Source organism: Schistocerca americana, chromosome X (genome assembly GCF_021461395.2).
Source record: "Schistocerca americana isolate TAMUIC-IGC-003095 chromosome X, iqSchAmer2.1, whole genome shotgun sequence".
Lineage (NCBI taxonomy): Eukaryota > Metazoa > Arthropoda > Insecta > Orthoptera > Acrididae > Schistocerca > Schistocerca americana.
Window position 1 is genome coordinate 972752074 of NC_060130.1, and position 23843 is coordinate 972775916.

The following is a 23843-nucleotide window of genomic DNA, read 5'->3' on the forward strand; positions in this document are numbered from 1 at the left end:
CGCATGCACGTCTGATGGACATTGTATTATGAGGACGCAGGCATTGTATAAACAGGTACATCACAACCACCAACGATGTAACCATGCCTCGATGGGCTATCATAACGATATAATACACTTTAAAAAAAAAGAAGAAAAAAAAGAACAACACAACGACGCACCACGAATGGAACGGAAATCGGTGGATGTGGTGTACATGTATTGACAAACAAATGATTGTAACTACAGAAAAATTAGATGATTTATCTAAGAGAAAAATCTTCACAGACACATGTTCTTTGGTCATCAGTGCTCAGTTCAACAGATGAAAGCGGGATTCATCACTGTAAGGAATTCTACGTCACTGAATGAGATTCCAGGGTGACGACGTGTCTGAAGACGACCCTAACAATCCGACTGCCACCCGCCATACGGCTCGATTAACGAGAGTGATGGACTGGGGTGCCACTTCATTTCATAGCAAGAACCCTTTGTTTCTCATCGGCTGCACCCCTGCAGCACAACGGCACTTAGACGATGTTATACGCCCTCTTTTGTTGCTGTTCATGGCAAGCCATCCTGGGCTTACATTTCAGCAAGATAAGGCCTGCCCGCGTACGACGAGAGTTTGCCAAACCCTACCTTGGCCAGCAAGGTTGACGGAACTCTTCCAGTTCAGAAAGTTTGGAGCATTAAGGGCAGGTCCCTCCGACCACCGCCGGTCGGTGTGGCCGTGCGGTTCTAGGCGCTTCAGTCTGGAACGGCGTGACCGCTACGGTCGCAGGTTCGAATCCTGCCTCGGACATGTATGTGTGTGATGTCCTTAGGTTAGTTAGGTTTAAGTAGTTCTAAGTTCTAGGGGACTGATGACCACAGATGTTAAGTCCCATAGTGCTCAGAGCCATTTGAACCTCCGATCACCTCATGATTTTGATGATCTAACACGCCAACTGGACAGAATTTGGCACTATGTCGCTCAGGAGGACATCCAACAACTCCATCAATCAATGCCAAGCCGAATAAGTGCTTGCTAAGTGCCACAGGGGGATCAATTCGTTACTGACTTGCTGTATTTGTGAAGCACTTTCTCGTGAATAAATCATCCAGTTGTCCTGAAACTGTAATCATTTATTTGTCCGTACACGTACATCACATCAACCAAATTCCGTCCCATTCCGATAATTCCTTTGTGTTGTGTCGTTTCTCTTGCATTAGAGTGTATTTGTCCTTTGCGGGGATCACGAATTGTGCTAGTATAAGGGTTGTGACTACGTGACATGAAAATTTTAATCGCGTCATAAGAAGTGTTCAGATAGCCGAAGTGATTTGATTATTTCTGCGTAGCAGCTGGCCTCAGAGTCCGACTTCATCGATGATCATGGCGTTTCCTACCGCCAAGCCACAATTACATTAACCTTTACTATGGATCACGAACGACCGAAGGCGTGTGAAGTAGAGGGTTTGTACATGATGAAATTCGTCTCCCGCCACAAACGTTCTCGGAATCATTTTTCGATCCTCATTACTACTGTGTAATCCACCTGCTTAGCTGGGTGTTAACGTGCTTGCCTCCCCTACACTGGGTTCAGGTTCGATTCCCGGCCGGGTTGGAAATTTTCTCCGCTCGTTGACTGTGTGGTGTGCTGTCCTCCTCACCATTTCCTCCTAATCAACGGCCGCAAGTCGTCCAATGTGGCACCGACTGAAATAAGACTTGCACTTGGCCGCCGAACCTGAATGAGACATCCCGGCCAACAATGCCATACGATAGTTTCATATTACTTCTGTGTACATTAAGCTGGGGAATGTCGAGCTGTGCAGGGCCACGCGATACTCTGACGGACATATTGGGACTGTAGTGGTTGATTACGCTGGTTTTGGCCTTCGAAATTTGCGTGTTTTCGAACTTCCGTTTGAAGTACCGTCAGACGTTACAGTGGCCGCCTTTAAGCTTAACGGCAACATCGTCAGTCACGTTGCTGAACGTGGAAGACTTTCGGAACGTACCGTGTTCTCAATGCTGTATGCCAGATAAAAATTTAACCACAGAAACACGTGCCGTCTTACTTGGTTATTGGCTACAGGGCAGTCGTCATGTACGACGGCCATCCGCGCACCAGTTCAGGTTGTGGCCGGGAAGGCCATGTCCGTTCCGAATGTCTCCGAAGTAGACTGATTCAGTCGCCGATCAGAGACCTCACTCTTCCTGCAGCGCCCACTGTGTTACCTCTATCTTGCATGTCTGCGGCAGTGCTGCCCGCTGCGCCCCTCAATCAGTCGGTACCGGTGTCGGCTCCTTTCGACGACGCGATGGACGTTTTGCCTGTCTCTCCCACACTCCTACCGGCGCAATACAAATTAACGGTGACCATAAGCAGGCACAAGCTCTCTGCCCTGACCCCGTGGTTGTTGATCATGTAGCTGTACCTACCTCTGCCGACCTGCCATCTGGCCACATGTCGGACGATAGCCGCCAGCCATCCGACACAGAACAGCATGTTAGGAAGCAACGGTCGCTGAGGAAACGGAAGAGACAACGTCGTACCCTTCTGACGACTGCGTCAATAGGATGTGAGCCCGGGATAACGCTGCTGATGGTGCGATGTCCTCTGACGCCCTGACCCTGATGACGCGACGTCCTTCCCCACCTCCGTCTCCGGTCAGCGCCCACCTCCGGACACCGAACTTCCCTCGCCTACGTCTGATGCGGTTCCCTCCCCTTCTATGTCTGACGCTACCTGTGGGCGCACCTCTGATAGTGTTCCACAGAACCGGCCCGGTGACACGTCAGTCTCCTGGGCGGACAACGCCAATGCTGAGGATGGACATTCTGGAGGTGTGCAGAGCGATGAACCCCCCTTGCTAAAGTCGGCTCCATCCCCGTCACAGTGAAGTGCCCTACCACTGGGGCCTAACAAGTATTTCCCTGTGCTTCTGCCGTGTCTGATTCGCCCATCCTCCTGGTGATGGTAGCTTTCTAGATTTATCGCATAGCCCCCGTAAATGTCAATACCATTCGCGTACACCACAAACTGGCTTTACTCCTTTATATGCTGTATACTGCGGACGTTGGCGTTTCTCTCCTTCAGAAGGTGGATGTAGCAACTTCCTGTGCTCCACGTGGTTTCACGGCACATGTCTGTCATTCTTCCCCTACTGATAGTGGGTTGGCGATCCTCTTACGTGACGCTATCCTCGCTGATGCAGTTGCCTATCTCTCTGATGCCAGAGGTATCACTCTCAAGCTTAGTGGCGTCAGGATTGTCAATGTCTATGTGCCATCTGGTTTTAGTCGCAGCCGTGAATGTTCCATCTTCTTCTGAGAAACAAGGACGCCTCTTTTCCTGGGTCGGCAGGATGCTTTGATCATGGGAGGCGATTTAAACTGTACCCAGGCACCCAAAGACCTACTACAACGCCACTCTCGGTGCGCGGCACTAGCGACAACTCTCCAGCACCTCAGCCTTGAGGATTCTTGGGAGTATGTTCATGGGGATTGTCCAGGGTTTACGAATTTCAATAGCCATTCTTCCAGACGCCGCGATAATGTTTCCATCTCCTGCGATATTGGCAGTGGGATGCAGGCTGCTGAAGTCTGGCCTGTTGCATTTTCTAACCATGAAGGCTATACCTGCGTCATCAATCTCTGCCCCCAAATGATGTGGCGCGGCCGTGGACCATGGTAACTGAACACGTTCCACCTTACTTCGCCCGACTGCCGGTAGCTCATCGAGACAACGTAGACAGCTTGTCGACGCCGTAGTGCCTGTCAGTCTGTTCTGTTCTGGTGGGGGCTCCATGAAAAGCCTGCCCTCAGCAAGGCCTTGATTGGTTACGGAAGGGAGGCTGCGGTGTGGCGGTGAAAAACTCAGGAATTCTATTTCACAATTCTCTGGGAATGTACTACGATTCCGTATTCGCCAGAGGGCCAGTCGATGGTGAATCATGCCAAGATACAGCTTACATCTCTCTCTCGCCGCCATCTTGAAGGAGCTATGGTCAGTGTGCGTACCTACGATGGGTTAATGAAGGAGCGTCCATGTGTATGTCATAAAGGAACGATGCCACCGTCGAAAGACTTTGTTTAACGTTCTTACGACCGATGATAGGTCTGCCCTTCACGCACTTTATCTTATGCTGTACTCTGATCAACGTCACCACGGTGCCTACATTACGGCGGTCTTCAGACACTCCTTTGCCTTAGTTGGATGTGACGATGGATCAACATGGTAGATTCACAGAGGACGGAGTCCATGATGCTAACCAGGAGTTTTATACGAACAGGTCGTCTGGTCCTAATGGCCTCCCACTGGAGTTTTGTCGGTCATTTCGTCCCCTTCTGGTGCCAGTGTGGACTGAAATTTGTCAGGAACATAAGTCACCTTTGGTGCCCATTCCAGACGGTTTCCTGTATGGTTTCCTCATTCCCATCCACAAACCTTGGGGTAACTCGTGGATATTCGATTACCACCCCTTCACGTTACTCAACAGCGACACAAAGATGTTTATCCAGGTGTTGGCTGCGCAGCTTAAACGGCCGGCTCGGTACGTGGTTTACTCTGATCAAGGTTCTTCGGGAGGTGTCAATAACACCGCACTGGCCTCTGACGCTATCGGGACATGTTGGGTCGATCACGACTACCTGGAAGGGGTGTTCCGCCATATGGGATTCACTGATACTACCAACGACGTCGTACTGCGTTTCGTTCATAGAGCTACGTCTCGTGTACTCTACAATGGCCGTGTCACTCGTCCCACCTCGATCTGTCGATGAGTGCGTCAAGGCTGGCTATTCTCTGCACTACTTTATGCTTTCGCCATTGAACCGTTGCTGCGCGGCCTACGTCAACGCCTCTCTGGGATATCTCTTGGTGACTTACGCAAACGATCTAGTTATCGTTCTTCGTAGCTGTGCTGAGGTCAAGGAGTCACTGTGTAAGTAGGCTGTTTATGTTTTCTTATTGGCAACGTTACGTAGCGCTCTGTATGAAAATCACTGGCTGTGCTGTGTGCAGTCTGTGGCTAGTTTGCATCGTTGTCTGCCATTGTAGTGTTGGGCAGCTGGATGTGAACAGCGCGTAGCGTTGCGCAGTTGGAGGTGAGCCGCCAGCAGTGGTGGATGTGGGGAGAGAGAATGGCGGACTTTAGAAATTTGTAAGACTGGATGTCATTAACTGCTATATATGTTATGACTATTAAGGTAAATACAGTGTTTGTTCTCTATTAAAATCTTTCATTAGTTCCCAACTACATGCTGGGCTCTTCGATCACCGTCTACGAGCACTCGATCTTCCGTAATGGACACAATATGTAAATCTACATTTATCGTCACGTATCCCCCACGTGGCACATACACATCCCATTCCGCCACTCATGCCTCGCCGCATGCTAGCGACACTGGGTAGATTTGTTTGCCATGGCTTGCTGTTCAAGATAAGTTACGAGAGCGTCACTCTCTCGCGATGCAGGGGTGCTTTAGATCTGTACCATGTGCCTGATAGTTTGATATCCCTTTTCATTGGCTCTCACATGGCGTCGTGTCACCGTTGTCGTACGTGCCTTACCAGCCTACTGCTGGAGGCCCTTGCACTACACTCTCTCTCAGCACCTACCCCACTTTCGGACGTCCCGCAGCCCATCTTTTACTTCCGCCACTTTCTTCTCGAACTGAGCTACGTTCGTACTGCGATGACACCAGCGCACTTGACTTCCACGAGAGCGATCTGTGGCTTTCTATGGCAGCACAGGACGCCGAATGTGGTTGAGGGGAAGCATCCCCACGTCGACTAGCGTGCTGTTTGGCGATCGGTGTGCTCTCCTTATCCTGACACTGAGGCCGCGCCGAGTGGCCGCGCGTTTTTAGGCGCCATGTCACTGACTGGACGGCCCCTCCCGCTGAAGGTTCGATTTCTCCCTCGGACAAGGGTGTGTGTATTGTTCTTCACGTAAGTTAGTTTAAATAGTGTGTAAGTCTAGGGACCGATGAACTCAGTAGTTTGGTTCCTTAGAAATTCACACATATTAGAACATTAGACACTGACGTCAAGTCTGCATGGTACCTTACTGTCAATGGGAAGCAAGTATGCCTGTCACTCTTTCAAGGGATTCACCTCGCAGGCACCTCGTTGTTTGTCGCCCGTGGTGTTTTGGAAACAGACGAGCATCGCCTGGTGTGCAGATCGGCAACAGGTGTTTGGTTACTGGTGCGACAGGTATTGTCCGTAGTTACCCGTACGACTCCTCGCCAGAGACCTACACAACTGCTCCTTTTTCCGGACGCAGGATACTTCCCTCAAGCAAAGACGAATTCTATGAAGCGAATTTGTGGACTCACAGCTGCTACTTGTTTGCTGATGGCGAGAAAAGCATCCTTTATATTTTGCAATTTCTTAATGAACGAGATTGTGCAGTTCTCCGCAATCCTAAATATAGACAATTTTTCTCCTATTTCCTCTGCAGTGTCTTCCTTCACCCACAGCAGGGCTGGGTTGTTTCTGTCATGAAGAGTTGATCCCCACCTCTTCCACACTTGGAACTGATATATTCTCTGGTCATCAGAATGTTCTTCTCCGAAAAGCTATACGTCGATAGTATCCATTAGTCTGATGTCTTGCTGTGCCCTCCTCCTTACGACGCGGGTTTCCTACTAGTCTAGGTGGTCTTAATGTTCATTAAAAAAAAAACAGTGATGATGATTGCACCCGTACTCCTACGCTCTCCTTGGTTCATGTAGGTTGGGAACGGGACATGGTGGCCAGGCCTCACGTTGGACCTCCAGTCCAATTTGCCCCCACCTCTCCCTTTGCACGACAGGAAGGATTCCTACTAAAAAACAAAAAAACAAAAAGTGGTCAAAATTTTTATGCCCTACAACTCTACCCGTAAATAAACTGACGATTCCTTGATGACTCAAGATGTGGCCTCCACTTACGAAAATGTTTCCTAAAAATTATTTCCCATCTACTCCTTAGCGTTTTTCTTTAGAACTACATTATATTTCTATTTTGACACAGTGTTGATACTATAGCCTATGTGCTCGCCTTATGCGAGAGTTTTTTCTGAAGTGTATCTGTTGGGAGCATTGTGTGGTGTCATGTATGTGTTGTAAGATCTTAACGTCGCCATCAGAAGTTTACATGTCCTCATAGAACACTACGAAGGGGTTGCGAACTCAATCCAGGACAATGATGCAAGGTGTGTTGGTCAGGAAATTTATGCCACCACCTCCCTTTGCCGGCCAAATGTTTATCGTAAAATTTCTTTCACCAGCTGGACTCAAACTGCGTACCCTCGAATCAAGCACCCCTGAAGAAACGTGCGTTAGCGACTACTGCTACAGAGCCATGTATCAAAAGAAGAGTTGGTTCCGGTGACATTCTTCCAACCATAATGCTAAAATTGGGGTCAAATCAAGCAGCCAATTGAAGATTCTTGTAGGCTATTGAAGGGAACTAAGACGGCCTGAAGAGTAATTCGCTGTCAGTGGTTTGGTATTTAACGACGTCGGCATATGTAAGACGCATATTCTGGCTGTCTTTCTTTTAGGATCTAATCTCCGGAGATAATGGAGCTTACCGACTCTTGGGCTGAGTTTGTGGCAGTGTCTAGGGGGACCAGGTGACCATACGTGATGACGGGCTGTCTAGGAATAGTTGTCGGGACCAAATTCTTCTACACAATCTACGTTTCGGATATTCACCTTGCATATGATATCTTTTTCACCAAAAGAACTGTGTGTTAGAAATCCTAAATACAACGACACTATTCAATTTCAGGAATTTATGTCATGATCACTCAATGAATGCTAATGTTGGTTTCATTTGCCGATATTAAATTTGCTGACAGTAGCCATTACTGTCTCAAATACTAGATATTACCATGCGAAAATGTCAGTGCAGGAACATTTACACATTAAAATGTACACGTGCGTCTTTTGGCTACTGGCGTCACTTGAAGTCCTTAGAAAAACAGCGCCAACTCTGCCTAAAGGGAATATTGAAAGTAAAGTGGCAGGATCGGCGTACAAAGAATAGCATTTTGTGAGAAACCAACTCAACCAGCATTGAAGCAAAAATTGTCAAACACCAACTTCGCTGGACTGGTCATGTGATCCGCATGCCAATCTCCCATCTCCCTAAGCAAATCATGTTCTTGCAATTGAGGAATAGCCAACGCAGTTGGGAAGAGCAAAATAAAACTGTATAAAGATGTCCGCATGTCGGATAAGATGAAATGTCAAATAAACACAAATAATTGGGAAACTGCAGCCCTAGATAGATCAGAATGACTACAAATTGTTCACCATGGAACACTTAATTTAGAAGAGGAGAGACAATTGCAGGCGAATAGGAAGAGAGATCGCAGAAGAGAACAGGAGCTCTTGAGAGGAACAAACCTGTTACACCATTCAGTCAACACCAACTGGGTATGCCATTCCGGCGGGAGAATCTGTGGCTCCAGAATAGGACTATTTAGCCACATCCACAGATAACGCTACCAAAAGACTTCCATACTCTTCATCGAGTAAATGCCTATGATGATGATGACATGCTGATAGTAGCTACGCTGGAGCAGCTATTACTATCTCTATTACTAGATAATACCATGTCAAAAGTCAGTATTTCATTTTTACATGGAAATATTCTACGACAAACCTTTAAATATCCTTTACGATCGTATTAGTCTAAACTGTGGTCAGTAAAGGAAGGAAAATTCTGATTCATTTGTAATCAGTTTTGTTTCAGCTATGGTCTTGGTGATGAAGCGAACTCACAAGCAAGAAGTACTTCAGTATTTAAATTGTAATTTAAACTAGAGTAATAAATAAGAACGATAATTAGTAATAAAATCAATAATTTAAAATAATACATTTTTGGCAGAAATGGCATTTTAAATCAGAGAAATATTTTGTTGCTATACCTGAACAAGAAAATTATAATTCAGGTCTCGTACACTTTACAACTGTAACATGAAATCTAGTGTAAACACAAGGGATAAGATCATTACAATACGTTCAACAATGGTTTTCTTCGATCCAAACAATTATTACTATTGTCTCTTGAATGTATTACATGGCTTCGCTAATGAAAGAAAAAATGTAACCACGGATAGCATTAAAATGCACTCTGACAGAAAAATGTGTTGTTATTCTTAAATCTGACGAACATCTGGAGAATTTCCTCTTTCATCAGAGTCATGTTATATATTACATTTCTTCTTAAGTTATCATTTGAGGGACTGGTTTTTGAAAATCTTTGAGGTTATGTATTTCAGTTCGAGGCACAGTTACGTATCATCAGCGTGTACTGCGAGCTGATTAGATATGTAGCAAACCTTTCAGAACATACTGACCGGTCAAAATCGTTCCTATGGCTCTGTAAATCACATTTTCTTCATATTTCGCACTGCATCTTATTAAACCGAGTACGTAGTGTTATATGCCTGAAAGAATTTAGGAAAGGTGGCTAAGTGCTTATCATGAACCAAGAGAAGAAAGATAACAGCTTTAAAAACTTCACCACGTATATTTCTTAACCGCTTACTGCAAGTGAGAGTACTGAAGTGCAAAAATAAGTGAGTGTTTTGGTGAATGATTAATACACGCACTTTTTACCTTTCGAGATATTCAAGTATGATTCTGAGGATAACTGAACCCAATTGTTATCCCTTCGACGGTCAATAAATCGTGGAATAAGAAACGGAGAGAATCTGCACACCCCAGTGTCCGTTATTGAACATATTAAAATAACGAAAAATGTGCTGAATGTGAGACTGAATTCTGTGAAGGAGCGTGACTCTATTAACGTATAAACATGTCATTGTGGGGCGTAAACTTTGCTTAGCTAAAATTTCTGGAAAAAGATACTTTTTGCTTTGATGAACTGTCGTCCTATGGATCATGCAGTAACGTGGTCTGCAGTGCTGTAAAAATGTATCAAGGAAAACCATGAAGCTGCTTGAACGTATTATGAAATGCTGTTTGCAGTGCGGTCGCTAGAAATTCTGCCGTACCGGCGAAACTCTGGTTAGCTCCCTCGCATACGGGGCTGTTTATTCGCTGCGTTTATACTCTCCCATGGGCTCATACGTAATGGGTACAGTGCGTCCCATTAAAGTTACATTTTAAAAATGAGCCTGGTCCGTTTATTAGCCTGCACGTCTCTGCGTTGTTGAGAACTTCCCTTACACATAGTTTTGTTATATACGGACTGTAAGTTCAGCTTCACGGTGCATTGCATAAGTAAAATGGAGGCAAATGGTCACCAATTATTCTATTCATTTAATAATGAATTGTGATTTTTTATATTTTTCATTTTTCCTTATTTGCTTCCATATTTTTGGAGATGTGGTCCGTCTAAGTGGTTAAATGAAAGACTGTTTATTGAGTTAATGGAAAACCCCCAACTCCTTACATGAAAACAGATCATATGTGTGTTCGCACATACTCACAAGATGGATAGTAAAAATTAGGTAACCTCGAACTGAAAGTGAAATCAGGTATGCTCACCTCGGAAGTCTAGTTGTTTGTTGATAGTCAAATATATTCGTTATTTACAGCATAAAATGGCGTCCAGTTACATTATTTACGTCCAGATCGACTGAAAGCATTATAACTTCACCCCTTCGTTCTTTCTAGCACACTATCAAAAAAGCCAAGTTGATAGAAACAGATACGTTTTGTACTTTGTACCTCACTTCTCAATTCCAGTAAACGCTAACGGTAGACAGTAAATGAATAATTGTAAACTGTAGTCGCTAATCAGTATGTGCCGGATAGTAAGTAGTAAATGATAAACGCTTAACGCTATATTGTAAATGCTACATGCAAAACACTAAACAGTATACAGGTAAACTGCAATCGCTTAACGCTCAACAGTGTACGCTAAAAGGTAAATGGTAAACAACCAACTATAAATGATAAGCAGTAAATGGCAAATGCCTAACGCACAGCACCAATTGATTACTGTTCATCATTGATCATTGATAATCTTGGCTGAGTGTCCATCGTTGACCACTGACCATCATTGACCACTGACCATCATATGTCACTGACATAATATTCAGTTACAGACAATAATCCAGATGCGCTTAAAAACATCTCATCAAGTTTCGGCAGCGGAGAGAAAGATATGATTCAAGAAGTGTGCATATCAACCTCCTTCTCATAAAACTGGGGCAGCTATCCCAAAAGAAGTCTGACAAAGACGTTAAAAATATAGTATTTATGAAAGCAGAGTGTGGATAAGAAGCTTATTATGATGAGGACAATAAGGTTGATTACAATCAGGAAGATAAAGGAGGAGAAGAAGAGGAAGAAGAAGATGATACCTCACGATTGGAAGTCTCCAACAAATCGATAGTAGATATCAACTCAAATGAAGTGGTAAAATGATTGATATTGTTGCTGGCTTTGAAACTAGTGACCAACAACTCACACTTCGAAGAGGAACTTCAAGAAGCATCAGTTTTCTCCAGGAACTAAAGAGAAAAGTAAAGTGAGGTTTTCTATGAGAACGTAGACTCGCGAGGGTGTTGAGTGGGAAAAAGTGTAACTCTTGCCATAAAATGTTGAGGGTTTCTGACAATGATCGGCTGCGTCAAATTTATTTCCAAGGAGACATGGGAATACAATTCATTCTTTGCAGACTCACTTCACTGTTTGCATTAAATATGCACCTTACTTTTTCTCTTCAGAAATGTTGTATATCCACAAGCAGTTAAGTACGAATATTTTCAAAACCGACTTTGTCCAAGTTATTCTCTGTCCCGCAATATACTAATATTATGCACACATTACGGCTGTTGAGGAAGCTGAGTTGGGCGGGACTGAAGGTGAGAGTGTTGATGGTAGATACATCATGCAGGCTTCCCTAGGAACAATCACTGTCGCTTCAGATATGGTGGTGACACGTTTTGCATTCAGTAACGGGTGATGCAGGTGCTTCGGCAACACCGACAGGCTTACAGGGCTTACTGTCCTCCAGAAACCAGACTATTCAGATAATGTGACATGGAATCCCCGCTTTCATGTATTCCACCACGTATTTTGTAAGAAAAACGTACATATTTTTATTACAACGTCTAAACTGAATTTATATCCCGGAGACAGTGGCTGTGATGTTGACTCTACAAATATTCAGAATAAACGGATAACGTCCTTGAGAGTTTTTTTTCCAATTTTTATAGCAAGCGTCCCTGCTGAGTCAACAGGAATTTCTTATCTCGTGTGCTGAATCACGGGGACTGCCCAATACCATTCGAAGAAACACCTGTATCCCACAAAACAGATAAATCTAATCAATCTGAGAGAGGAACTTTTTCTGAGAGAGACAATTAAAAAAGCATGTCGATAATTGCAAACTCTCACTGCATTCAGCTTCGTCTCACAACCGTAAGGTTCTAGAGAAGTATATGAGATGTTCTACGTTAAAACAATTATCAGGGCATGAACCACATCAATATTTACTTGTACGAGAGACAATTCCTCACATGAAAAGATTCAGTACAGGAACATGTGTCTCAGTAATGGCACTAGACAAGTCGGTGTGCTTGCAAGAAACATCACTTTATGCGCATCTGTTGTTTGGTATAGCGATTTCTTTGTCCCACTCCGTACACTCAGCATAGCTTACTCTAATATATTTTATTTCTTTCTTCTGCGTATCCAGTGCTTGATGTTCAGTCTAAAAAATCAATAATTACGTGGAATGTTTATGAATATAGTCTTTCATTCCAGTGTTTTCGTCAAATGTTGTAAACTTTCAGACACTAGTCAATGCTTCGCAACGTTCTTCTTCAATATATATTATTTAATTGTCATATGAATTACTGCCCACTAGTTTCGGAGCCTTCAAGGGAACTGAGCACTCCACCAATTTGTTCATGTCAAAATGTAACGGCGATTTACTCTACACCATTTTACAGTCATTCACATCATTTTCTTCTTCTTCTTCTTCACCTTTCTAATCTTCATATCCCTCATCGTAATCTTCTTCTTATTCTTCTTATTCACTTTCTTCTTTTATAATACATCGCTTCTAACGTCCATCTCTGTCTCCTTTTGGCAAAGCTACTCCAATCTCCTAGAAGAGGGATGAAGCGCATCATTGTTAAACTGCACCAAACTGCCGCATGAAATATGACGTTTTAATTTATTATTTCTTTTCTATGGACTGTATTCCCGACACGTTTTGAAGACAGTATTCTCATATAACTCTGACTGTACCACCAAAATTGTGTCATTGTACGACACATAGTTCAGGAAATATGATAGGATAAACACTGAGATAGGTGAAAAACTGCCACATCCTGCAAGACACATTTAGTACTTCTTCGCTACTAACTCTATCCGCAACACTTTTGGCAGACCGTATCAATATACTTAAATGGATGTGCCCACAAAAATATGTCATTGTGTGACACAGTTCAGGCGACATGAGATCAGTATTAAGAAGCATGAAAAACTGGCGCCTCATACATGACATTTTATTTTATTATTTGCAACACATTTCGCAGACAGTATCAACATATGTCGCTAAATGTTCCTACACACATACATATTTCTACAACTCATAGTTCAAGAGATATGAGGTCAACTACTGAGTTGCATGAAAGACTGTGGCATCACGTATGACGTTCTCATCTATCTACATCATCTGCATCATACTCCGCAAACCACCTAATGGTATGTGGCGGAGGATACTTTCGGTAACACTATCTGATCCCTCCAATCCTGTTACACTCGCAAATACTGCGAGCGAAGAATGATTGTTGGTAAGCCTCTGTATTGGCTCTAATTTCTCGAGTTTTCTCGTCGTGGTAAATATGCGAGATGTATGTGGGGGGAAGTAATATGTTGTCCGACTCCTCCTGAAAAGTGCTGTCCCGAAATTTCAGTAGTAAATCTCTCTGCAATGCACAACGCCTCTCTTGTAACGTCTGCCAGGGGCCTTTGTTTAGTATCTCCGATTTCCTACGGTTTGCAAATAAGATGTAAAGGTTCGTCACAATATTGTAAGTACACGCATGTGCAGGCTCAGATTCACAATAAATTTGGGAAAAAACCCGTTCAGATTATTTTTTTTTTTTTTTTTTTTTTTTTTTTTTTTTTTTTTTTTTTTTTGGAATCCTGGCTCTGGTTCACAAAAAATATATACGGAGAATTCCCTCCAGAGCCTGAGTAGGCGTCGCCCTTTCTGATGATGATACAAATAAATACTTATACCTTAAATATCTGTGTTTTGAACTTGTTATTTTGAAAAACAAATTTCATGAGGAACACTTCCCCTGCTTATAGATAGAGAGAGACTGGAGGTTTCCGTCATCTGGAGATAAGTCCTAGCAAAAACCTATGTGAACAAGTCTCAACTTCTCTGTTTCTTATGTCAGGTTGCTTAGGTCCATCTGATTCTTCACGCTTGGTGTTTCTGGGAAACGCGTTTCCCGTACTTATGCCATCCCTAAATCAGCACACGAGATAAGAAATCTCTGCGAAACTCAAATGTTTGCTTGTAATCAGTTCAATTCTGATTGCGCATGACAGCTGTCAACATTTCTCTCAAATATCGATTGCAGGGGAGAGTGGCCTTAAGATTCAGATCATTCTTCTCCAAGGTGTCTGGAATTTTATGTAAATGCTCACAACTCCGCCTAGGTTCCAAGCCAGTAACTCCTAACACATAAAAGGCAATAACATTATTAACACCCTGAAATGACAGAAGTCATGGGATAGCGATATGCACATAGACAGATGGGTATAGTATCGCGTAAGCAATGTTTAAAAGGCAATACCCTGACGGAGCTGTCATTTGTAATCAGGTGATTCATGTGAAAGGGTTTACGGCGCGTTTATAGCCGCGCGACGCGAATTGACAGACGCTGAACGTGGAATAGTAGTAGGGGCGATGCGCGAAGGATGTTCAGTTTAGCCGGCCGCAGTGGCCGAGCGGTTCTAGGCGCTACAGTCTGGAACCGCGCGACCGCTACGGTCGCAGGTTCGAATCCTGCCTCGGGCATGGATGTGTGTGATGTCCTTAGGTTAGTTAGGTTTAAGTAGTTCTAAGTTCTAGGGGACTGATGACCACAGCAGTTAAGTCCCATAGTGCTCAGAGCCATTTTTTTTATGTTCAGTTCAAGGAATCAATAGTGAATTAAATATTGCGAGATCCACGGTGTCAAGAGTGTGTCGAGAATACCTAATTTCAGGCATTTCCTCCCACAGCGAACAACACAGTGGCCAACGGCCTACACATAACGACCAACGGCAGTGACCTTTGGGTAGGGTTGTAAGTGCTAAAGGACAAGCAGCATGGCGTGAAATAACCGCAGGACTCAATCTGGGACGTAAGACGAACGTATCCGTTAGAGCAGTGCGGCGATATTAGGCATTAATAGGCTGTAGGCTAGAAATCTACTGTGTAGGAATCAGCATGGGTTTCGAAAAAGACGATCGTGTGAAACCCAACTCGCACTATTCGTCCATGAGACTCAGAGGGCCATAGACACGGGTTCTCAGGTAGATGCCGTGTTTCTTGACTTCCGAAAGGCGTTCGATACACTTCCCCACAGTCGTTTAATGAACAAAGTAAGAGCTTATGGACTATCAGACCAATTGTGTGATTGGATTGAAGAGTTCCTAGATAACAGAACGGAGCATGTCATTCTCAATGGAGAGAAGCCTTCCGAAGTAAGAGTTATTTCAGGTGTGCCGCAGGGGAGTGTCGTAGGACCATTGCTATTCACAATATACATAAACGACCTTGTGGATGACATCGGAAGTTCACTGAGGCTTTTTGCAGATGATGCTGTGGTATATCGAGAGGTTGTAACAATGGGAAATTGTACTGAAATGCAGGAGGATCTGCAGCGAATTGACGCATGGTGCAGGGAATGCCAATTGAATCTCAATGTAGACAAGTGTAATGTGCTGCGAATACATAGAAAGAAAGATCCCTTATCGTTTAGCTACAATATAGCAGGTCAGCAACTGGAAGCAGTTAATTCCATAAATTATCTGGGAGTACCATTAGGAGTGATTTAAAATGGAATGATCATACAAAGTTGATCGTCGGTAAAGCAGATGCCAGGCTGAGATTCATTGGAAGAATCCTAAGGAAATGCAATCCGAAAACAAAAGAAGTAGGTTACAGTACACTTGTTCGCCCACTGCTTGAATACTGCTCATCAGTGTGGGGTCCGTACCAGATAAGGTTGACAGGAGAGAAAGAGAAGATCCAACGGAGAGCAGCGCGCTTCATTAGAGGATCATTTAGTAATCGCGAAAGCGTTACGGAGATGATCGATAAACTCCAGTGGAAGACTCTGCAGGAGAGACGCTCAGTAGCTCGGTACGGGCTTTTGTTGAAGTTTTGAGAAAATACCTTCACCGAGGAGTCAAGTAGTATATTGTTCCCTTCTACGTATATCTCGCAAAGAGACCATGAGGATAAAATCAGAAAGATTAGAGCCCACACAGAGGCATACCGACAATCCTTCTTTCCACGAACAATACGAGACTGGAATAGAAGGGAGAACCGATAGAGGTACTCACGGTACCCTCCGCCACACGCCGTCAGGTAGCTTGCGGACTATGGATGTAGATGTAGATGTATTGCAGCAGGCGACCGACGCGAGTGCCTTTGTTAACGGCACAACATCCCCTGCAGCGCCTCTCCTCGGCTCGTGGAAAACAGCTGGATCCTAGATGTCTGGAAAACCGTGGCCTGATCAGATGATTCGCGAGTTCAGTTGTTATGGTGTGATAGTAGGGTTCGACTGTGGTACAGACCCCACGAAGCCATGAATCTAAGTTGTCAACATGGTAATGCGCTAGTTGGTGGTGGCGACATTATGGTATGGACTGCGTTTACATAGAATGGGGTCTTATGGTCCAGCTGAACTGGTCATTCACTGAAAATGGTTATGTTCGGCTACTTGGAGACCATTTTCAGCCACTCGTGGGCTTCATGTTGCCAAACAACGATGGAATTTGTGTGAATGACAATGGGACATGTCACCTGGGTCACAGTTGTTCGCGACTGGTTTCAAGAACGTTCTGGACTATGAGAGCGAATTACTTGGCGACCCAGATCGCCCGACATGCATCTCATCGAACATTTATGGCACATAATCGAGAGGGCAGTTCGTGCACAAAGTCCTGTACTGGCAACACTGTCACTGTTCTGGATGGCTGTAGAAGCAGCGTGGCTCGATATTTCTGCAGAGAAACTCCAATGACTTGTTGATTCCATCCCACGTTGAGCTGCAGAACATGCCGGGCAGAAGGAGGTCCGACATGATATTAGGAGGTATCCCATGAGCACTATAGGACTTAACATCAGTGGTCATCAGTCCCCTAGAACTCAGAACTATTTAAACCTAACTAACCTAAGGACATCACACACATCCATTCCCGAGGCAGGATTCGAACCTGCGACCGTAGCGGTTACCCGGTTCCAAACTGAAGCGCCTAGAACCGCACGGCCACACCAGCCGGCTGACTTTTATCACCTCAGTGTATGTTGCAGAGGGAATAGAGCTTAACGCATATATGACTCCAGGGAACAACAACATTATAATACATAAAGGAGGCGTACAGTTTTCTCGCTCCAGTTGCTATCGTCCATCTGGTGTCAGAATACTATTTAAGACACCCACTGCCTAACGTGAGCAGTGGCATTGACTGAGATGTTTTCCTGTTGTGACTGAGCACTGCAGTTATCAACGTGTCTCTCTCAATTCGATCGGACGGAAAAGTAGTCTTAAGACTAAAGTGTTGAAATTTTCGCAGCGAAACCGGCCTTGGATAAAAAAGAAAGAAAAAGGTGCACAGAAGCCTGTGACTCTGTATTGTGAAGAGAATACGGAATCAAAAACTCAAGAGGGTCAGAGGAACTTCGTAGAGAACACGGTGACGTTACTCACAGAATGACTTTAAAAATCATGATAAATCCAGCGGAAGTACCTGGCAACAATTTTCCTTAATATCTACTTCTACTCTCGTTCACGTAAATTTCATAAGAAGCAGACTATTTTCTCTACTCTTATGTGACTGAGGGAAGAACTGTATTTCGTTCAACATAAAGGAAAGACAGTGAAACTCGCGTCCTTTAAAGCATGGAAACAGTAGAATACTTAGTCACGATTGTAGAAGGGAACCTGAATGCAGCTACAGCTCCATATTCATTACTAATTTAGGTTGTACCGGACAAGAGGATCACAGCTCGCATGTACTAACAGCAGTTACACATTAATGGACTAGTTTTCTCTAGCTTCGAGCCTACATAGCATAGGATTTCGAATTACAACGAAAAGGGCACACAAGCATGCTTAGCTAAAGAACAGGCTTTACGGTTCTCCAAAATGTTGAGCCAATGCCATTGTAATGGGCGCACCTGCCCGCTGAAACACATTATGATGTCTTACTGTTCTTCACAAACACGTTTGCCTTAATTATGCAGGTCATCATGTTTATCAAATGTATACTATTTATCAGTAAACGTTCGATCAATATCAAATCATATGAAAGACAAGTGACAAATAGAAATAACTTGATCTTTACCCGTCTGTAAACCACTTGAATTGCGACAATGAGAAGGCGGAGATCGGTAGACAATGTTCGGCTTTAACGTGTCGTTGACGATGAGATTATTGGAGGTGCATCAGGAGCTCGATTTGAAGAAAGACGGGGAAGGATACTGGCAGCATCCTTCTCAAAGGAACAGTCCAGAGTCTTAAACATTGTGACACCTCGAACGACTGTGGTAACCAGGTATGTCCTTACTAATTTAAGTGACCACTCAAGTCGTATATCGAAACCGTATTCTTCCAGATAGCTGCTCAAATATTTCATCAGCAACAGCTGCATTGATAGCTACGAACACCTTAAGACTGTTCACATATTTTCTCCATATCAATCATATAATAACTCAAAAATCTTACGTTTTAGGCACCTGTCTCTTCGATAACACTTATGAAGATACATGTTTCGTAAGGAATTTTGTCTGCAGTCAATGCAGTCAACTTACGAAACATTAAATTTATAGGTCAATTCCCAATTGCAGACATATTTCAGTGCGTCTGAAATCAACTATAAATGGTATCCGGCACAATTTCGTAACTTAAAATGTAGTTGCCTGACGTATGTCAGCGAAGAATATACCTACACTGAACCCCTTTACATAACGATGTTACTTATTAAGAAGTATTCTCCACGGTGGAATATGTAATTTGTTGAGTCTTATACAGTTACGTAGCAGGTATTTACCTGTAGCGGAATTTTATGCAGTGTGAATAAATAACTGAATCTGATGTTCACAACTCAAAATAAAAAGTAAACTGTTTGATCAAACAAAAACCCAGGGTGGTTATAACTAAACTTTCGCTACTTGAGCCAATGTGGACTTACTTACCTTATGGTTACCCACTTTAACGGGAATGATGTCCAGATTGTGCGCTGTGGGATTTATGCTGTTAGTGGTGTTATAACGATTACGTGCTGTTAGCCGCCGGTACTGGTACGAGAAAGTAGGGTTGAAACACCAGCATCAGCGTGCATTACAGTTACAGACGCCCAACATAGGTCTGGGAAAGATGAGCGGGCTGTTTCATCAAAACAACAGCAATAGTGCTGCTGCTGCTCAGTATCGAAGCATTAAGGGATCATGGAGTGGTCCTCTTCCTGCAATGCGGTTGAAGTTGATTCGGACGTTCGAATAAACCGTCGGTTGAGGAGTTTCTCCTGGGAGAAGCCGACGGACATCTGCGCCTTAAACTGCTGAAGAGGTTCCTATTGCTGTGGATGAGAACGCTGGACGCAATGTGTGATCTTCAATGAGTGCAGGAGCTGTGTCACAACAGGTGAACATTCCGTGCTCCACCGTTTGAAATGTGCTGTAAACGATTGTGAAATGGAATGTCTAGTGCGGTCCCAGACTGTCGTGGATGCAGATGGTGGTCACATTGAGTAGCGTTTGTGATCGTGGACGTTAACATGGTACACAATTATCTAATGTTAGCTTCTCATGTGGAAATAAAAATATATTTCTTCCAATGGCGTATTCGTAATTTCTCTTTTTCATGTCCTTAAAAATGTTCCCACAACGTTTCATTGTCCTACGATAACTCGATTCTCATGAGGGCCCTCTCAGGTACCGAAATTTTAATTATAATCACCCTGCACTCTGTTTTAATGTTCTAGCCGGAATGGTCGTTGACAATGATTTTATAGAACCTACTGTATGTGTAATTTATTTTAAAAATAAGTATATTAATTTAAATTATCATTAAATAATAAATAAAGAAGACGGTTATATAAATGTTATTCGTGGCTCTCATAAAGCTAAGACCTTAATGTCAAAGATTTATTCTAAAGGAGCTCATCAGGCAGTAGCTAGGACAATTTGATGCGACATCCGTCTTTCCAGGAGCTCCAATCCAGCAAGATATGCAGGAGAAATTATAAAAGCTGTGTTAAATATTGACACTTGGTGAAAGCTATTGGGAAAACAGAAGTTTTAATGCTCGGTAATTGCGATTACAGATGCACAGTTGATAAAGCTACCACGCCTGAGACATGATATGTCACATAGCTCACGCTCCACTGCAGAGCGGTGGGGTCATCCTGCATACAAATCACTGTTTTCCATCCGACTACAGGTCTTAACCGCTACTCAGCCTGCAAATGTAAGCAAATTAACCACTTCACCATTTCCAGCCAACTGGGTGGTACACACTCTGATGCAGCTGACAGGCCTTAATGGAACACGTTGGAAAGAGCCTCTAAAAGCCGAAACTAACAGTTATACGTGTTCAGCTTCAAATACGACACAACGAGTGACGTTCGATGTCATAATAGAGGAAGCACATTTCTTAGCATTAGTTTCACGTATTGAGATGGAACGAACAATGTTGCAAGAAGAGGGGTGCAGTACGTAGAATTTTATACAAAATGTTTCAGATGTTTCTTGTCACAGTTGCTTACCGGTGTATATAAGTGAAAGGAACAGTCTGCAGAGTCAGGCTAACATTCAGTCGTGTCATTCTGCATTAGGCTGCCAGTGGCTGAACATCGTCATTGAAACCACGATCTCGGTTTTTAGTGTATGCTAAATGTTGGTCCGCAGTTCAGTGATGGTAAGAGATACATATTACATACAAACAGGCCTTTTTCTGGCAACGACGTTGTTTCTCAATTTCAAGTACGATCGTAGTACACGTATCTTCACTTAATCTTATCTAGAGTGTAGAAAATATTGTTACAGATGGACACCAGGTATGATTAAAGGTACACGTTGTAGGTGAGCTGATACATGTGCTGCTGTTCGGTCCACGTGTAGGCGAGTATGGTGGGAATCCTGCCTCGTGAGCATATATGGCAATCTTTATAGGGGGTAAGCGGGCACTTCTGTAAAACGTTACTGAGGTTGTGCACGGATTCAACATGTACGACAGACTGGAGAACTTCACTGCTTCGCCGGCCTCTGTGACCGAGCGGTTCTAGGCGCTTCAGTCCGGAACCACGCTGCTGCGACGGTCGCAGGTTCGAATCCTGCCTCGGGCATGGGTGCGTGTGATGTCCACAGGTTAGTTAGGTTCACGTAGTTCTAAGTCTAGGGGACTAATGACCTCAGATATTAAATTCCATAGTGATTAGAGCCATTTGAACCATTTTACGTTCCTTCCTTCACTGTTCGTGTTATCCAAGGGCGGTAAAGACAAAATAAGGTTCAAATGGCTCTGAGCACTATGGGACTTAACATCAGTGGTCATCAGTCCCCTAGAACTTAGAACTACTTAAACCTAACTAACTTAAGGACATCACATACGTCCATGCCCGAGGCAGGACTCGAACCTGCGACCGTAGCGATCACGCGGTTCCGGCCTGATGCGTCGAGAACCGCACGGCCACACCGGCCGGCTGCAGTATAAGGGATACAGGACTAGCAGAGAGCCATACAGGCAGTCAGTTGCAAATCTGGAAAACAAACGCATACTAAACATGTTTCAGTTTATTTTGCTTTACGAGTGTGTTATTTAGCAATTTATGGAAGGTGGCTGTCGAGATGCATGGGTTTTAACTCTCCTGCAAACTTTGGTTACTGCTTCTGAACCTAAGATTCGATGTTAGGACCACTCCTTCAGCCTTTCGTGTAAAAAAAAAACCACTTTATTAGAATTAGATACACGATGTCAGATAAATTTTCGCGTTCGAGCCCACTGCTCAGACAATCCATCAGTCTCCAAACGAGCAAACGAACTGTGGCAGCACTAAATGAAGTGTAACGCCCTCAGAGTGACTTCATTTATTTGTCCCGTTCACTAGGATTAATGAGTTACAGGCCGTCGTCAACATGGTCATTTCTCTGTTAAAAAAAGGGGAAAAAGAAAATAATTCTGGCCACAGCGGCCTTTTGTTAGCGCCGAGCATTTATTTCGGCATTCGCTTGGTATACGCGCTGCTATAATTCTGCATTAACGTCAGAACTGCGACCTCGATGTACAATGTTCCTCTTCCCCCCTATAACTAATTATCCGCGAGGCCCCGCCTTGGCAAGCATCCATGAAATGTTTCACCGCAGACATTAACAGATCGTTCCTTCCGAAGATACTGGGACCTACATTTGCCACATTATCCAAAGCTCATCACTGTCTGCTCAGATTTAAGAGGGGTTGGCAGTTAGTTCTGTGTGTTCCTGTCCTACTGTAATGACTGCAACAGATTTACTTGTTGTCTCTTTTCTTCGACTCTGCTGACACAACCAATTTTGGGGACACAACGGCTGTTTCGTCCTCAAAGACAAAGCAGATATATCGTTCCTCCTTCCAATTATGCGTGTATCTTTGATTCTTTAATTGTGAGCGACTTGAAACGCAATTTAAAGATTTTAATTTATGTCCCTGAAAACAAAATTTTTAGACTGCACACAAAGTAATTCACTTCTTACTCCTTTTAACAGATATCTTACTACATTTCACCATTGCATTACGGCATTTCTCGCTTTCTCTGAAAGAGTGACAGTCGATAAAAATCTATAAAAATTCTTAATTTCCGATTGTTTGATTGGAATCTAGGGTGTGTTTCGTAGATCCGTGTTACCTTCATTTTTAAGGGTCCGTACCTCATTTGGTAAAAACGGAAACCTTGTAGGATCACTTGGTTGTCCGTTAGTTTGTCTATACATCTGTCTATCTGTCCGACAGTTAAGATCCCTTTTCCTCTGGAACGGTTCGAGGTACGAAGTTGAAAATTCTGTCACACATTGTGGGCTACATTCCCTTGCCGGTGTAAAAAAAAATTAAGCTTTTAAGTCGGTCCAATAAAAATGTACCGCAATTTGTTGAAAATCGTAAGCTCACTCACCAAAATGAAATCTGACAACAAACAAGGTTTGACAGTACAACTAATGAAAACAATCTGAAAATTGGTAATATATCATTTTATCACATAAAAAGTATTGTTTTGCAATAACAATCTTGCACTGCATTTGTCAAAAATATCAGCAACTGCTGTAGGGATTCTGATCTGGTTTTAAGTGAGAGGTAGAGTGATTCACGAGGTAGTTTTGTGTACATAATTTATAAATATTTCTTCCTAATTGGCCGAGCTACGATGAAGTGAAGTCCTCCGCCGTGGTGAAAACGGTAAATTTGCCGTCCAGCAATGACTGGCGTAACCCCCCCCCCCCCCCCCCAGACTACCCCACCACGCTGGCCCATTCTGCTTACAAACATTCCCTGACAGCCTATGTTCGCGACACGTACAGCATCTGTAATGCTTCAGAGCAAAATAACAATCGTTACGCATGCAAGGTTGCCCTTCCATTGTTCTGAATGAGATTCCAATAGCCCATAGAATATCAGTTGAA

The 23843-nt window shown here is 43.7% G+C and overlaps 1 protein-coding gene across 1 annotated transcript in view; it reads right to left on the bottom strand.

Annotated features, from left to right (window-relative positions):
* LOC124554855 overlaps positions 1 to 23843 on the bottom strand; it is a 1084893-nt gene that overhangs the window by 841567 nt on the left and 219483 nt on the right. The gene's annotated exons all lie outside the window — the stretch shown is intronic.